Source organism: Callithrix jacchus, chromosome 12 (assembly GCF_049354715.1).
Source record: "Callithrix jacchus isolate 240 chromosome 12, calJac240_pri, whole genome shotgun sequence".
Classification (NCBI taxonomy): domain Eukaryota; kingdom Metazoa; phylum Chordata; class Mammalia; order Primates; family Cebidae; genus Callithrix; species Callithrix jacchus.
Window position 1 is genome coordinate 83410577 of NC_133513.1, and position 14198 is coordinate 83424774.

General features: G+C 46.2%; 1 pseudogene; it reads left to right on the forward strand.

Moving 5' to 3' along the window:
* Nucleotides 1–7241: 7241 nt before the first annotated feature.
* LOC100413118 (protein Shroom3 pseudogene) lies at nt 7242–13271 on the forward strand (annotated as a pseudogene).
* Nucleotides 13272–14198: the final 927 nt, after the last annotated feature.

The following is a 14198-nucleotide window of genomic DNA, read 5'->3' on the forward strand; positions in this document are numbered from 1 at the left end:
TAGAGCAATATTAGAGTTGAGAGAAACAGAGACAGATGCAGGAGAAATTAAAAGAATTATAAGAAAATGCTGCATGAAAATATAAGGAAACATATTTGAAACGCTATGAACATTAATGCATTCCCTGCAAAATATAAATTTTTTAAACTTACCTAAAATAAATGAAAAACTCAAATATACCAATAACCATAACATTTGGAAAGGCAACTAAAAGTCCACCATTCAAAAAGGCATCAAGACCAAACAGGGTCATTACCATGTTTGACCCATCTTTCAAAGAACAGAAGATTTATTTAATCTATTTCTTTCTGAGGAATAAGAGGAAAATGCCTTCAGTTAACTTTTGAAAGATAAAATCATTTTAATACAAATCTGATAAAAATGATTCTAATATTACAAAAAAATCTTTCTATAGAAATAAAAAGAAATCCTTTTCCTAGATTTAAGCATTATAACAGGAATGTTTATGATTCAATACCATATCCTTAGTACACACATTAGTACATGACATAAGCAGATACTCAACAAACATCTTTTGAATGAATAATAGGTCAACTCCTCATAAATATAGATGCCAAAACTAAAAATACAATTTAGCAAATAGAATCTGACAACACATCAAAATATTTATCTCATGTCAACTGATGCTGAAAAGACACTCAATCTCCTGTCATATAGTAATTTAATTAAAATTAGATACTTGAATTAGTCCATTCTCATGCTGCTAATAAATACCCAAGACTGGGTAATTTATAAAGAAAAGAGGTGGCTGGGCACGGTGGCTCATGCCTGTAATCCCAGCACTTTGGGAGGCTGAGGCGGGTGGATCACAAGGTTGAGAGATCGAGACCATCCTGGTCAACATGGTGAAACCCCGTCTCTACTAAAAATACAAAAAAAAAATTAGCTGGGCACAGTGGCGCGTGCCTGTAATCCCAGCTACTCAGGAGGCTGAGGCAGGAGAATTGCCTGAACCCAGGAGGCGGAGGTTGCGGTGAGCTGAGATTGCACCATTGCACTCCAGTCTAGGTAACAAGAGCGAAACTCCGTCTCAAAAAAAAAAAAAAAGAAAAGAGGTTTAATTGACTTACACTTCTGCATGGTGGGCAGTCCTCAGGAAACTTACAATCATGGCAGAAGGTGACAGAAGCAGGCACCTTGTTCACAAGGCAGCAGGAGAGAGACTGCCCCAGGGGAAATGCCAGATGCTTATAAAATCATCAGGTCTCCTGACAACTTACTCACTATCAACATTAGGGAATCCACTCCCATGATTCAATTACCTCCCCTGGTACCTCCCTCAGTGCCTGGGGATTATGGGGATTACCGTTCAAAACAAGATTTGGGTGGGGATGCAAAGCCTAACCATAGAAATATTACAGGTATAATAATATGTAATACCAACATTTTTTGTTACCATGGAGGGTCTAGCAGCTCTATTAGATCATAAGCAAGTAAAATAATTAATATAAACATTGAAAAAGAAAAAAATTAAGTTCTATGCTATTTCTGACATATGTTCATAGGAATCACTGATGAATGAAAATCAAAATGCACTAAGTGGACATGAAATCCCATTTTTCTAAAAACAAAACAAAAATAAAACAAATATGCAAGGTGATAGTGAGATTGATACTCAAGCATGGAAAGATATATACAAGGTAGCATTTTGAATTATCATGTGGCAGGGAACCAAGTCAAGGGAAAACAACAGGAATGAGAAGCCAGGCAAAATTCAAATGCTAAAAATCACTCTCTCTCTCACACACACACACACACACACACACACACACATTTTTGTAAGATGTTTATGTGCATATATATAAACATGTAGGGAAATTTTAAAATAATTTTAATGTTATTAATAAATTTGTTTTTAAAGGTTCATTTTCAGATTTGTGGTGCTCCAAAGAAAAACATAGAATGAAATAATTAATAGGTCATCCTTGCTGACTCCAACTCCAGATGGAGAGAGGCAGGTTGAGAGCACAAGAAGCATGGGCGCCAACACTGCCTTTTTCTGGGGCACTGACTCTAGCGCTCCTGCCCTACTTAGCTACACTATCTTTCTCTGCAACTCTTTATAGGGGGTGCACTCCAACTGCCTGGTGATTTATTAGCCACAAGAGAGAATCAGAAGACAACTACAGGTGTGTGCTGTTTGATTAATTACATTTCTCCACCAATGGGTCCCATCAGAGAGCTGGTTTCACTCCATTAAGTTGTTGCTCAGTCAGATAACTGTATTATTACAATACCTAATTGTTTATTTTCTGTAAACTGATTCCAATCTCACAGTGGCATACTTATGAAACTAGGAGTATCATTCTAAAGCAGCATCTTTCCAGTCCCATTCAATTGACCACTGTATTCATGAAAAGGAGAGCTCACTGAACACATGTGGATAAGCACTCATGAGATACACTCTGTGGTTGAATTAATATAGTCAGAAAAGAAATAAATCACTCAGGTGTATCAAATGATGCTAGAAATGCTCAGCATATTTCCCTTGTAAAATAACAAACTGTTAGAGAATTTAAATCATCTTAATTTAATAAGATCAAAATGATATATTTAATCTTATATTTTTGTCTTAAATTTGGGTTGTAAAATATTTTACTATAAGAAGGGAATTTCTATTATTTATCACATATCTCTGACTATTAAATATATTTCTAATTCTGGTGCAGTGCCAAGATTACTCTTACATTTTGTTTTCACTGTGACATTATTTTTCAAATCCTAATTCATTCTCACAAGTCCTTGGGAGCAAAAGCTAGAAGCATAAAGATTTTACATCTTGAGATATTTTAATATTCTTAAATTGGACTAAACAATGAATTATTATTTCTTGTGGATAATAAGCTTTTTCTTTTTAAAGAAACTAAATTGATTGTTCTTCAACTTTGCAATAATCATTCTTTGTGGGGTTTTTTACTAGCTACAGCTTTGAAAACCAGAAAATTCACTTTTTTGATTAAAACTATTAAAGCCATAGTTAGATGCATAAGAAACTAATTTGCTTAATTAAAATATTTAATAATTAACATTCAATAGTGCAGTAGCATTCATCACCCTCCTGAGGTCAAGACAGATGTATATGTAAAGTTTAGAAAGAAGCTGGGTGAGCCTGGAGCCATTTGTTGGCAATTACCATGATACAGCAGAACCAAACCCAGGTAACAGGACACAGTTTGCCACTATACGGCTGAATTTCTTTCTAAGTATATCCAGTATATACTAAAAAGTTTAATTTATTGGCCAGGCTCAGTGGTTCACACCTGTAATACCAGCACTTTGGGAGGTAGAAGCAGGTGGATCACTTGAAGCCAGTTCTAGACCAGCCTAGCCAACATGGCAAAACCCCTTCTCTACTGAAAATACAAAAATTAGCTGGGCATGGTGATGCAAGCCTGCAGTCCCAGCTACAGTCCCCAACTCTTGGGAGTCTGAGACAGGAGAATCTCTTGATCCCGGGAGGTGAAGTTTGCAATGAGATGAGATCGCACCACTGCACTCCAGTCTGGGTGACAGAGCGAGATTCTGTCTCAAAAAACAAGAAGTTTAATTTATCTTGTCAATATTTGGCCCAATTCCTTACAAAATAAATCCACTGGACATTTTATGATCAAAATATATTTGTGCTATCCCTTCCTCATATTAACAAGCAGTAAATAGCTGCATTATTGAAATCACTTTTTCTAGTCCCCAAATTTCTCCTTTTTCCACAAAAAAGGATACTGCTAGACAATTCAGTCCATCCTGACACAACACATTATTAATAACTTGATAAACATGAGGCTTTCCATACTAGATTGTAAACTCTGTGAAGTGAAAATCCTTGTCTATTTGGATCACCAATGCCATAGTATCATGAGCCTTGTGTAGTTCTTGGAACATAGTAGAAAGTCAATATTTGCAGAAACAAAAAGAGGAGGAGCTGGGAGAGGAAGGGAAAAGAAGGAAATCAGGAAGTAAACAGGTATATATTAATGAATAGTTTCTCACTAGACAATAAATGGTCATATTATTAATGACTTAACTGATGTTACTACTCACATTTTATGGACAGTTATAAGTCATTTGCCTGCATTTACAAAGACTGCACTACCCTTTCAGATATTTTGATGCACCCTAGCCACAGACAATATTTCCAGGTTAACACCTCTGAAACAAACTTATATTGTTTTATTTCAAAGCTAAATATAGGGTACCCACATTTTAAAGCAAAACGACAACAACAAAAATTTTTCTGAAGATATCTGAATCAAGAACATCAAGTTCTATTTTTATGAGAAAATTGGTTTTTCATTAAATGGCAAAAGCATTATTTCATAGAGTTCAGCAAAATAATATCTTTTTAAATTTTATGTTTAAATGTAGGGCACTGAAAATATAATTCAAAAATGTTTTCTGCTATGCAAAGAGCATCTTCATTCAGTTGTAAAGAGGCCAATTTTCATCTGCTTGACACTTTTCACTCTCAGTATTTTATTCTTTTGAGCTAAGAAAATAAGCAATCACACGCTGTTAGCCTTCAAAGTTTCTACTATGGTCTGCATCATCATCTCAAGAATACCATTGTATTTTAGCACATTTTCAAAAAGTTATTGTACTCAAAAATATGCCTATTTGTCATCATCCTCTTGCCTCTGTATAGCAAGATGAATTTTCTTTTCTTCTACCGGTTCTTACCTGGAACTCTTCCCCAACATTTGAAATCACTTTAAACTGACAAAATAATTCTCTGTCTCTGTTGGTTTTGTCAAAGAATGGACTATATGTCATGCCTATCAACACCTTTCTATCCCTCTCATATGATGTCACGAATTCATTATGGCAAATCTACATCCCAGATTTGATATATAGAATTCTTATCAACCTAGGCATTCAGTCAGTCACCTGTAGTTAGAGTGTTTGTGTGAGATAAACTTTTTTGCCATTGCTGGTTTAGAAACTACCTGAAAGCACTTAGGACAATTAAACGTGTTGCTATCCACTTTGGTTTTATTATTTATTTTATCTACAAATCAGCTTACCCCCAAAATTTAGGAGAGACAAATCAAACAATCTTCCACACACAAGAATAATAAAATGTAGACACTCTTTGTGCTGATGTCAGGGATCAAAAAAGAGAGTAGTGACTAGGTACACATTTAAGCAGGAGGAGTTGTCTCCTAGAAAAAAAAAAAAACAGTAAAACCCACATATCTACTCTAGAATTGGAAACAAAAACCATAATCTGAGTTACATCCTACCCCAAAACCCTTTAGTGGTCAAGATTGCAGTGGTCCCTTTAGATCTTGTATAATTTTTTTAAGAGAGTACATGAGAAGCAGGTAAGATGCAAGTTAGAAATGTGGTAATAAGGGCTGGACGTGGTGGCTCACGCCTGTAATCCCAGCACTTTGGGAGGCCGAGGCGGGTGGATCACGAGGTCAAGAGATCGAGACCATCCTGGTCAACATGGTGAAAACCCATCTCTACTAATAATACAAAAAATTAGCTGGGCATGGTGGTGCATGCCTGTAATCCCAGCTACTCAGGAGGCTGAGGCAGGAGAATTGCCTGAACCCAGGAGGCGGAGGTTGTGGTGAGCTGAGATCGCGCCATTGCACTCCAGCCTGGGTAACAAGAGCGAAACTCCATCTCAAGAAAAGAAATGTGGTAATAAACTTGGTCTTGGGCAAAGGGGAATGGAAAGAAGATCCTAAGAGAAGAAAAGCATAGATCTAACCCTGCCTGTCCACACTGGCAGAATACGAGAAAAGAAAGGAATGCTGATGCAGGACGGAGAAGCCAGGAGTGGGAGCAAGCCTGCTTCCACATCTTGTTTCTAGCTGTTTAGGAGCCACTGTGTTCCCACTAGTGAATGGAGTGGTAGGCAGGGGTGACAAGCGATATCCACTACAGTGAAACCCAACACACTGGGTATTGAAATCTTGGGAAGTTCAGCTGATTCTGTTACAGATACCGGCTGGAGCAATAGAACAAAGTGTGTTGCCTCAGGTACCAATAATCCAATACCACAAAAATCATCCCAATGTCGAGAAAAATCTCAAAAGTGAATCTTAGCTACAAAATATTTGAATCTGTGACTCTAGAACTCTATCTGCTGTATCTTTTCTAGGTTTTCCCCTTTACATTCTTTCACTTCATTTATTGGAGACAATAAAAAATAGTGTCACGAGAGGGATGTCAGCAGAGGCAATGTTCCTTGAGCTCATCTTGGAGAGCGACTGGCACAGAAGTACTGACACTCCCTCTAGGACACACTCACAGGTATACCCACCAGACTGAATGACAACCAAAGAACCTGCTTAGAATATTTTAATATGGAGGGCAGGAGTAATGACAAATTCCCCTTAAAAAGGCTCTTGAGAGTCAACTTTTGATTGCTCCCTAAAGAAGCTAAATATGAAACCTGCAACCTGCAACACAGCATCTCCCCAGTGTCAAAGCTCCTTTCATTTTCTAGGTCTATGCACTGCATATGTGTAAATTAATTTGAAGAGTAAAGCAAAAGCTTAATTCAGTCAAAAACAGTTTTGTAAATTATATCTGAATAAAGTTTGTTGGCAGAGGGTGAAAGAAGAAATGGCCACAATAATCTATTCAAAACCTACTATATTTTACCATTAAAAGTGCGATGTTCACCTGTAATCTTAGCACTTTGGGAGACCAAGCTGGGTGGATCATGAGGTAAGGAGTTCAAGACTAGCCTGGCCAACATGGTGAAACTGTCTCTACTAAAAATACAAAAATTGCCTCGGGTGCGGTGGGTGCTGGATGGACTGCGCGGGACCAGGGCGTGAGGCGAGGAGGGTGAACGCCCTGCACCCTGGGCGCCCCACGTGGGACCGGCGTCCTCCAGCCGCGGGCCTCCAGCCGCAGTGGCGCGAGGGCAGCCGGGCTGCCCATTGCTGAGCGCGTTGCCCGCCCCACCCCTCCGCGATGCTCCACCCCCACCTCCTCTGAGCCGCAGCTAAGTTTGAACTTGGCGTAGCCTGGAGCCCCGCCCAGTTTGGGGGCGGCGGCCGCGAGGCGAGCGGCGATGAGATGTGTGTGCAGACACAGGCCATGCAGATACTGGTGACTTTAACTTCGTCAGCTCAGAACACCTCACCTCTGGCCCCCAGCACAGGAAAGCAGCGTTGTCAGGAGGGGTTAAACTTCAGCTGAAGCACAGGCGCAGCAAGCCAGCAGGCCAACCTCATTCGTGGCACACAACTAAGTGTGGGGAGAACCAACCTGATGCCAGCATGATGCAGATATCTCAGGGCATGATTGGCCCTCCTTGGCACCAAAGCTACCATTCCAGTTCCTCTACAAGTGACCTTTCCAACTATGACCATGCCTATCTAAGGCAGAGCCCTGACCAGTGCAGCTCCCAGGGGAGCATGGAGATCCTTGAGCCCAGTGGGGCATACCCACCCTGCCATCTTTCCCCTGCCAAGTCCACCAACAGCACTGACCAGCTCAGCCACTTTCATAACAAGAGAGACTCGGCTTACAGCTCTTTCTCTACCAGTTCTAGCATCCTATAGTATCCACCCCCTGGCATCTCTGGCTGGGAGCGTTCAGGCTCCATGGACACAACTTTTGCTCGAGGTGGCCTCAAAGGGATAAGGCAGGCAGATATTCGCTATGTGAAGACAGTCTAGGACACCCGGAGGGGAGTCTCAGCAGAGTATGAGGTGAACTCTTCAGCCCTGCTGCTTCAAGGTAGGGAGGCCTGAGCCTCAGCAGCCGGTCAGGGCTATGATAAATGGTCTAATATTCCTCGGGGCAAAGGAGTGCCACCCCCATCCTGGAGCCAGCAGTGCCCCAGTTCCTTGGAGACTGCCACTGACAACCTTCCTCCTAAAGTGGGAGCACCCCTGCCTCCAGCTCGGAGTGACAGCTATGCAGCATTTCTACTCTGTGAGCAGCCCAGCTCCTGGTCTAGCCTTGATCAGAAACTGCTCTGCCGGCCTCAGGCAAACTCTTCAGGCTCCCTGAAGTCTCCATTCATAGAGGAACAGCTGCATACTGTGCTGGAGAAGGGTCCAGAGAACAGCCCCCCAGTGAAGCCCAAGCATAATTATACCCAGAAGGCCCAACCTGGCCAACCTCTGCTGCCGACCAGCATCTACCGCGTACCTTCCCTGAAGTCACACTTTGCCCAGGTGCCCCAGCCTTCTGTGAGTAGCAGTGGGACTCTCTACCCTGCACTGGCCAAGGAGAGTGGATACATAGCCCCTCAGGGAGTGTGCAACAAGATGGCTACACTGATGAGAATGGGAACCAGAATGGATCTAGCAGGCCTGCGTTTGCCTTCTGCCAGCCCTTAGAACATGACATGCTGTCCCCAGTAAAGAAGAAACCAGAAGCTACAGCCAAGTATGTCCCCTCCAAAGTCCATTTTTCTTCAGTGCCTAAAAATGAGGATGCCTCCCTGAAGAGACATCTCACACCTCCCCAAGGCAACAACCCACATCTCAATGAGAGAAAGAGCACCCAGGGCAACAAACCATCTTCTCATCCCCACAGTGTCAAATGCCCTCAGGCCCCGGCCTGGCAAGCAGGTGAAGACAAAAGATCTTCCAGGCTCTCAGAGCCCTGGGAGGGCGATTTCCAGGAAGACCACAATGACAACCTCTGGAGGAGGCTGGAGAGAGAAGGCCTAGGCCAGTCTAACAGGCAACTTTGGCAAGACCAAGTCAGCCTTCTCATCTCTCCAGAACATTCCTGAGAGTCTGAGAAAACACAGCAGCCTGGAGCTAGGCCAGGGAGCCCAGGAGAGTTACCCCGGGGAAACACCCACCTGTGCAGTCAACACCAAGTGGAAGACCCTGGGAGGAAAACTGCTCCTGGCATGTTTTCTACCCACGGCACGAGGGGAGGACTAGTGCCTCGGCCTCTTTCCACAGCGCAGACCCAAGGCCCGAAGAACCGCCCTCCCCTCACACCCGCACACCGGGTGTGTCACGGCTGGAGGGGGCCGGGCCCAGGCAGCGCCTCGGCTCTTCAAGGCTTTCGGTACAGGAAGCCCCACTGCTCTGTGCTGGAGAAGGTCTCGAAATTCGAGCAGCGAGAGCAAGGGAGCCAGAGGCCGAGTGTGGGCGGCCCCGGTTCTGGTCTTAACTATAGACCCCGCAGGACCGTCTCAACTTATAGTACTTCTGGGAATGACTTCGAGGAGACAAAAGCCCACATGCGTTTCTCTGAGTCTGCGGAAGCCCTAGGCAATGGGGAGCAGCACTTCAAAAACAGGGAGCCGAAGCTGGAGGAGGCCTCCCGGCAGCCCTGGGGTCAGCAGCTGAGCAGAGGAGCTGCGGCGGCAGCCGTGGCCCCCAGAGGTCTGACGCTCGCCTCCTCCGCAGACAGAGCACTTTCCAGCTCTCCAGCGAGCCGGAGAGGGAGGCCAAGTGGCGGGACAGGCCCGGCTCGCCCGGCTGGCCCGAGTCGCCCCTGCTGGATGCCCCCTTCAGCCGCGCCTACCGGAACAGCATCAAGGGCACACAGTCCCGCGTTTTGGGGGCCACTTCCTTTCCACGCCGGAACCTGTAGCTGAGGGTGCCCGCGGCGTCGAGGCCCTGGAGGCCACGGCCCTCCTCGGCTCACGTAGGGCTGCGGAGCTCCGAGGCGCTGGCCTCCGCCTTCCTGCACACGCCCCGGGAGCGGCACAGCGTGACCCTCGCGGAGGGCGACCTGGCCAGGCCGGCGCCCCCTGCCGCCCGGAGAGGGGATCGCCGGCGCCTGACTCCGGACCAGAAGAAGCGCTCCGACTCGGAGCCCTAGAAAATGAACAAGGTGGCGGTCGTGGAGGAGGCTGAACCCGCACCCCTGGGCCCCCAGAGGAAGGGGATCCGTTTTCCGAAGAGCAGCGTAGCCGACCGGCGCCGCCTCTTCGAGCGGGATGGCAAGGTCTGCTCCACGCTCAGCCTGTCGGGGCCCGAGCTGAAGCAGTTCCAACAGAGCGCCCTGGCCGACTATATCCAGGGCAAGACGGACAAGTGGCCGGCCTCCGCCGCGGGCTGTGGCCTCCAGGAGCCTGGGCCACTGCGGGAGCGCGCCCAGAGCACAAACCTCCAGCCCGGCACTCTGGCGCTGAAAGGCTCCGGCTGCGCCTTGGCCTCCAGCCTGAGCTCGCTGCGGGAGCCCAGCCTGCAGCCCCGCAGGGAGGCCACGCTCCTGCTGGCCACTGTTGCAGAAACCCCGCAGGCTCCCCGAGATCGCAGCAGCTCCTTCGCCGGTGGCCACCGCCTCGTGGAACGGCGACCCGGGGACCCCCAGGTCCCAAGGGAGCTGCTCAGTGGAGCAAACGGTGGAACAAGGGGCACCCAGAGGGTGGATGAGACCTCCAGGGAGCCACCCACCTGGAGGGCCAGGGCCGGGAAGTCCATGTCAGCAGAGGACCTGCTGGAACGCTCGGATGTCGTCGCCGTCCCTGTCCATGTGAGGTCCAGGTCATCTCCTGCCACCTCAGACAAGCGCCAGGATGTGCTTTTGGGGGAAGACAATGGCTTTCGTCTTTTGAAGGATCCATGTTATTTGGCTGGCCCTGGATCTAGGTCACTCTGTTCAGAAAGAGGCCAAGAAGACACGACGTTGCTCTCCCACCATCCCACCCCTCGTTGGGGTGGTTCAGCCTGCAAAGCCATCGGTGATTCCTCCGTTCCTAGTGAATGCCCTGGAACCCCAGACCATCAGAGACAAGTCAGCAGGACACCCTGCCCCAGGCCACCACTGGCAGGAACTCAAGGGCAAAAGCTCACAGACACCAGGGCTGCACCCCTGACCGCATTTGGCACCCCTCTGCCAGTTCCCTCTGGCTACTGCTCACAGGATGGTCTGACAGGTTGACAGCCTCTCCTGCCCTACACCCTGCCATGACCCACAGAAGCAGTGGTCACACCTTGACCCAGCCTCCTGGTCCAAGAGGCTGTGAGGGCGGTGGCCCAGAGCATGGGGTAGAAGAGGGAATGAGGAAAAGGTCTCGATGCCTCAGCGGCCGGCTCCTTCTCGAGTGAAGTGGACCCACGCAGCCAGATAGGACAGCCTTCCTGAGGAATCCTCAGCCCCTGAGTTTGCAGACCTCAAGCACTATCAAAAACAGCAGAGTCAGACCTAGGCACTGACTAGGTGCTGACATGCAGCACTTGAGACCTAGGCACGCCTGTTTGGGCCCCGAGCACTCCAGGGAGGATCTCCCTCCGAATATCTGAGTCCATCCTGTGGGACCTCGTGAGGATTGTGACATCAAAGTGTTTATGAGGGATCTGCACCCCAAGGCCACATCCAGCTCCACATTTGAAACTCCTCCCCCACCCCCACCTCCACTGAGTCAGGAAACCTGGTGTATAGCATGGATGACTTCCCTCCACCTCCTCCCCATGCTGTGTGTGAGGCACAGCTGGACAGCGAGGACCCTGAGGGGCCGCACCCCAGCTCCAACAAACTAAGGTGACAATTGCAAGGGAAAGGCATGTGCCTGGGGAAGCCTATGTGGTGGTAGTCAGACACTGGCTTCCAGACTCCAAACTTCTATCAAGGGTTCAGAGGCTGAATCCAAACCACCTTCCATCATGAGGATGCAGCCGCTACTTGCTGGGTCTCTTGGTGGGCAGCCAGCACCCACCCGGACTCAAAGCCTCACCCATGATCCAGTCAATGGAACTCAGAGTTTAGAAAAGAAAGTCAGTTCTGATCCTCAGAAGAGCTCAGAAGACATTAGCACAGAGGATCTGGCCAAGGAAATTGTCCACCAAGACAAATCTCTGGCAGACATTCTGGATCCAGACTCCAGGCTGAAGACAATGATGGAACTGATGGAAGGTTTGTTTCCCCAAGATGTGAATTTGCTAAAGGAAAACAGTGTAAAGAGGAAGGCCATGCAGAGAACTGTCAGCTGCTCAGGATGTGAAGGCAAAGGGAATGAAGACAAGGAAGCAGTGGGCATGTTGGTCAACTGCCCTGCCTACTACAGCGTGTCTGCTCCCAAGGCCAAGCTGCTGAACAAAATTAAAGAGATGCCAGCAAAAGTGAATGAGGAATAGGAATAAGTGGTTGTCAATGAAAAGAAGGCTGAGCTCATTGGAAGCCTCACCCACAAGCTGGAGACCCTCCAGGAGGTGAAGGGGAGCCTGCCCTGGGAGAAGTGGAGGCTCTGATCAGTGAGCTCTGCAAGCCCAGAGAGTTTGACAAGTACAGGGTGTTCACAGGGGACTTGGACAAGGTGGTCAACCTGCTGCTCTCCCTCTCAGGGTGTCCGACCCATGCTGAGAACATCCTTAGTGGGCTTGGTGAAGATGCCAGTAATGAAGAAAGGAGCTCTCTCTATGAGAAAAGGAAGATCCTGGCTGGGCAGTACGAGGATGCCTGGGAGCTGAAGGAAAACCTGGATTGCAGGGAGCGGGTGGTGCTGGGCATCCTGGCCAATTACCTTTCGGAGGAGCAGCTCCAGGACTACCAGCACTACATGAAAATGAAGTCCACCCTCCACATCAAGCAGCGGAAGCTGGACGACAAGATCAAGCTGGGCCAGGAGCAGGTCAAGTGTCTGCTGGAGAGCCTGCCTTCGGATTTCCTTCCCAAGGCCAGAGCCCTGGCTCTGCCCCCAGACCCCACAAGTGAGCCTACTCCTACCAGGGCTGTACTTTCAGTGGATTTTTCCAATATTAATCTCTCCATTTTAACCTCTTCTAAAATACCCAACCAAAAGATGACTGTTTCTATCAACACTGTTTAATCTGAAAAATGTTTCAGTACAAACTACCGTTTGAACTATCTGGGTTATTGGTGTTTGTTCTGGATGAAAGGAAAAAAAAATCTCTCCAGGAGGAAGCCTGTTTTTTCCTTCTTGCCCTTCCTGATTGATCTTCTGAGAGCTCAAATGCTGCTGGACACATACCCCTTTCTACTATTACTTTGTAGTAGAAAGAAAGTTAATGAAACAGAACTGATTGGAGGGTGTTTGATAATTTAGTTTTAACAGGCTGAGGCAACATGGATCCGTGTGTGTCCCCCTCAGGAATGTATCCACAGCGGCCTTCCTTGCTGGTGGGCAATGTATCCTGATGGCAGGGTACGAGTACCATCAATGAAGGGTCTGCAACATAAAGCCTTAAAAGGACACACTAAGAAGAAATTGTAAAACCTCGAACATTGTTATTTATATTTTTCAAAATGGAAAAGATCATTATGATGGTTGTGCTTATTTGATTCTGTTTTGTGGTGGACATAGATAATTGCATTTGAGCTTTGTATTTTGTGAAAACCTTAATGAAATGAATTCCAAAGATTAAAAAAATATATACAAAAATTAGCCCGGCATGTTCGTGGGTGCCTGTAGTCCCAGCTACCCTGGAGACCGCCACTCTGGAGACCGAGGCAGAAGAATCACTTGAACCCAGGAAGTGGAGGTTGCAGTGAGCTGAGATCGAGCCATTGCATTCCAGCCCAGGCTACATGAGCAAAACTCTACCTCAAAAAAAAAAAAAGTGTGACGTCTGTGGCACTTGTGGGTCTGTATGCAGTTTGTATTATGATCTGTTTAAGTTGCACAAACTTTCATTTGATGGTGCCATACATTTTTATAATTGGAGTAGCAATTTATTACAAATAAGTTGTAGGAGGGATTGGGCATTTACTTGGATTAATAATCTTCAGAGCCCGAATCCAAGCAAAGTCACATGCCCCCACCATTTTATTCTGCTGTGCAGAAATGACATGAATACAGCCTTGATTAGTATTTTTAGCAAGAAAGAATTTTACCAAGTTAATATGTTTATAATGAATACATGCTCTCCACAAGACAAACATTATTTATGGTACTACAGTGGAATATTTGAGCAAAAGAAAATAACTTTTACGTATATCTATATATATATTTTTAAATCCCGAAACATCCATGACCAAAGCTGTTACGAGTTCTAATTACTAACGTAAAGCACTTTATTTCATAGAGAGATGGTCTTCTCAACCCTATAATCATAGAAGGTTTCATTTGAGTGTGTTTCCACAATAATGGGGTAAGTTAGTCCTGGACTATTCGTTTCACTCACCTGAACCCCACTGCAAGCATACTCGTTAGGTTGTGTAGTATGAGATAATGGCATTATTTGCAAAACCTTTTGTGAAACTCGACATCAAATATGTGAGCTTTGTCTCGTATGAATGCCATCTGTTAGAGAATCAGTTGAGATTCACTATCT